We start from the raw sequence: 4,521 nt of genomic DNA on the forward strand, positions 1-4,521 counted from the left end.
TTACCCAGTCTCAGGTATTTTGTCAAAGCAGAACAAATGAACTAAGACAGTGGCAAAAGAATCATGTCAAGTTTATGACAAGCTCCAATAAGAGAATCACAATCTAGATACCTAGGGTTCCAGAGTAGGGCTATGACATCTGCAACAGAGAATTGCAAAAAATTTTTTTAAAAGCAGCATCTTGCCATGGTAGAAAAGGAGTATACCTAACTATAGGACATCAACCAAACCACATGGACAATACAATCCATCATGAGTTTGGTTTGTCAGAATTACCAAGTCATAAAGTGGATGGGCCAGCAACAATCTGTCACAGATGGAAGTGGTACATTCAGGATATGACATAAATAAGGTAAAAGACATAAGGAAGCTGCATGAGCAGGTGACACAGACCCCCAAAGCATCCACTGCTGTAACCTTGGCACCTCTCACTCAGCTTATATCTATTGCCATATATGCCCTTATGACCAGCTAACAGAGGAGATTAGCTTGGTAGGTGAGGAAATGCCACACAGTCGTGACTCTGAAAGAGTGGTGAGGAGAAATCCTCCCAAATGGGAGCTTTAGCAAGTGCACCACCTGATTTTGATGAAAAGAGAAGTGGCCTGAGGTTAGAATGTATTCAGAATCATGAATAGTGGTGAGTGACTTGGTTGGTTGGTTGGTTGGTTATATGCACTGAATTGAGAAAGACCGGAAAATCAGGAATAAGGATGTCTAAGGAAGAAGCATTTGGGTGAAGATATAGGAAGGGGCATGAGTATGAAGTTCTTTGTATCACATATGTACAGGTATTAGTTTGCTTTGGCTGCCATAACAAAATACTATAAAATGGGTGGTTTAAACAACAGAAACTTGTTTTCTTAGTTTTGGAGGCCAGAAGATCATGGTGTTGGGAGGTCTGGTTTCTTTTCAGGCCTCTCTCCTTGGCTTCCATTTCTCAGTATATCCTCACATGGCTTTTCTTTTATGCACTTGCATCCCTGGTAACTCTTTGTGTGTCCAAATTTCCTCTTCTTATAAGGATACCAGTCAGATTCCACCAGGGTCTACCCTAACATCTTCACTTTAACTAATCACTGTTTTAAAGGCCATATCTCCAAATAGTCATGTTCTGAGGTACTGAGGGTTAGGGCTTCAACATATGAATTTTGGAGAGACATAACTCAGTTCATAACAACATGTTAATGCATACCAGAGAACTCACCATAGAAGAGGCCCTAAGCAACCAAGTAAACAAAATAATTCAGCCAGTTGATAATAGTCAGTTTCTGTCATTAACCACCCCAGAGTGGGAACGATGGGCACATAAACAAAGCAGCTATAGTGGCAGAAATACAGGCTTTTCGTGGGTCCAACACCATGGATTTTCCCCACTCTCTGAGGCTTCCCCATTTCCCCAAATTGACTGCTAAAGATGTTTCATCAATTTACACTAGAAATAAAGTATACGAAGGTACCTGTTTTGCTGTATTATTGCCAACATTTTAAATTATTGATCTTCTTAATTTTGCCAGAGGAGAGATTAATGATTTTTAATTGAATTTCAACTTGTATTTCCTCGTGCCTTATATTTCTTATGTTTGTCGACTATTTGTAAATTGCTTGTTGTTACTCTCTACCCATTTTACTATTGGGCTGTTTCCTTTTTTCTTACGGATTTGTAGGAGCAGTCATATATTCCATACATTAATCTTCTGTTAAGTGTATTAAAAATGTCTCTCGTTGTCATTTGCCTTTTAAGTTTTATGGTGTCTGCCTTCATTTTTTTTCCTTTCTTACTCCAATCCAATTAAATTAAATGGATTAAAAGTTTATCAAAAAGGAGATTCTAACTTCCACTAGAAGGAATAATTGGTACTGGAATCGTCTTTGATGATAAACAACCAGAAAAGTGAACAAAATATATGAAACAACTGTTTTCAGGCACTGGACAACTAGGAACGCAGGAATGTGATCCCTGAGAGAAGGAAAACAAATAATATAAGCCCAACAACACTTTGGCTTTCTACCTAGGAGCACTTTCCAGACTTCTGCTCAGGGTGGAGGAACCCAAGCAGAATACAGCAGTTTTGGTGAGGTGAGGAAGCAGAGATCAAGTTTGAGGAGACTGAGGCAGCTGGAATTTGCAAGGCAAATTTTGCCAGAGAAGAGCTACATGGAAAAAGAACCAGAAATGTATAGTGGTCCCATTGAGTCTGATGCTGAATACTAAGCTGCATGTGAGTAGGGTGAAACTCCATAAGGCTGGTCAAAACACTTGTCAAAAATAAACAAAGACAGGCACTAGTTACAGAAGTAGTAATAAGAACAGATATTAATTAGTAATATACTATTGCAATAGGGAAGAGGGCCCTCCATGAACTGAACTCAGGTTCAACTTGTACAGAGGTGACTGGGCCTTTTAAATGGAGAATGTGGGAATTGGGGGGTAGGATGAAGGGGGCTTAAGTAGAGTCAGGGAAATGAAAAATTACAGAGCATTGGTGAGTGTAAATGCCAATCAGGTCAGCTGTGTTTGTTATTAGTGGGCAATTATCAGGTTAGAATTGTATCCTCTCAAAGAGACTGGCAGACAAAGACCTTATCCTTCCCAATTATTACGTTTCAAAGGAATGGCTTTCACATCCTTAAGTAAAACTTCCCTTAATTGTAGGAGATACATATATATATACCAAAGGAACACAGAAAGGGTCCACAATTGTAAGCCCTTTTTTAGTAAATAATCCAAGAAAGTGTGGTCAGGGGTCTATAGTTAGATGTTGGCTAGAACATACAGTAAATTCTTTTAGCGGCCTGAGCTTCCTCAGTCAGGCACTTGTGGGGCAGGAGGGTGGGTGGTGGCTGGGCTAGGGTCATCCTAGGGATGTAGATTTGAGCTGTTAGAAATTATGTTAGTATTTGTTTTAGTTTTTTTTTTTAATTTCCTTTTATTGTGATAAAATACACATAACATAAAATTTACAATCTTAACCTTTTCAACCTTAGCCCCTCATCATGGAATGGAAGCTCTACCTTGAGTGTGGTGCAGCTGAGAATACTGAGGCCCAGATTTCCCTTGTTAGGACTCATGGGGCAGGGGTTCCAGGCAGAGAGGCAAGCTGAGGAAACCTGGTTCTGCTTCCTCACCTCATCCACCAAGTACTCAACTCCTAGAGTGGGGATGTCACTCAGAGAGAATCTCACCATTGTCCCTGCCATAAGCACCAGACATGGCTCAGAGATTTTGACCAGGGGAGAAACAAGTCATAGAACAGAGAGTTTCAATTCTTCCCCAAAGGAATCAACTTGATTTACAAAAGAGTACAGAGAAATTCAGGCCTAAGAGTTCTCTCAAAACCAGTAGAAGTTATGGCAAAGGCAATTGGGAGAACATTGATAGATTCATTGGCAATATAAGCTAAATTGTAGGACAGCTAGTATGCCAAAGAGACATAGGGGAAAAGATAACTGGGAAAATCTTTCCTGGGGTTAGAACAAATCTCAAACACCGACCTCAGGAACTATTCCTTCAAGGGAGCCCAAATTTGACTGGATTGGTCTGTGAAGCAATTTATGCCCTAGGCTTGTTGAAAATAGAGCAATAGAGCAATCAGCAGGCAATTAGCAGAGTTCAATAGCTGAGTGTGGTCAGGGAAAGAGACAAAGAGAGACAAAAAAAAAAAAAAGCAAGAAACAGAAACTGCCTGTGAGAGTGACCAGATGTCATCCTTAATAAAGACTTTAACATAGTCATAATAAACATGTTCAAACAACTAGAGGAAACCATGATTAAAGAAGTAAATGAAGGTTTGGATCCCTTTACTGGCCAGCCACCATAAAAAAAAAAAGTGAAGGCAGGTGTGATGATAATAGCACATCAAATATTTATTGATATTTTTGATATCAAAAATATCAATAAAGAGATAGAAATTATAAAAAAGAACCAAATGGAAATTCTGGAGTTGAAAATCGTAATACCTGAAATATAAAATTCACTAGAGAGGCTCACTAGTAGATTTGAACTGGCAAAAGGATTAACAAACATAAAGGCTGGCTCAGTTAAATTAAGTTAAATATAAACTTACCATACAACCCAGCAATGTTAGAGAAATGAAAACATCTGTCCACACAAAGATTTGTATATAAGTGTTCTCAGAAACTTTATTCATAACAGTAACAAACTGGAACCAATTAAAAAATTTATAGGTAGGTGAACTGATATACAAATTGTGGTATATCTATACATGGAATATTACCAGTAATAAAAAGGGAATGAACTACTGATGCTTAAAACAATGTGGATAAACCTCAGAAACATTGTGCTGAATGAAAGAAGCAAGATAAAAAAAATTATTCATATTGTATGATGCCATTGGTATGAAATTCTAGATCTGGTAAAATGAATCTATAGTGACAGAAAGCAAATCAGTGGCTACTTGGCATGGGGGTGGAAGGCAGAATTTTTTTTTAAGTATAATATCCATTTTATTTTATTTTTTCCAGAGGATATTTTTCCTCAGTCCTTAAGAATTCAGCTCC

The sequence above is a fragment of the Cynocephalus volans genome, chromosome 17 (genome assembly GCF_027409185.1).
Source record: "Cynocephalus volans isolate mCynVol1 chromosome 17, mCynVol1.pri, whole genome shotgun sequence".
Classification (NCBI taxonomy): domain Eukaryota; kingdom Metazoa; phylum Chordata; class Mammalia; order Dermoptera; family Cynocephalidae; genus Cynocephalus; species Cynocephalus volans.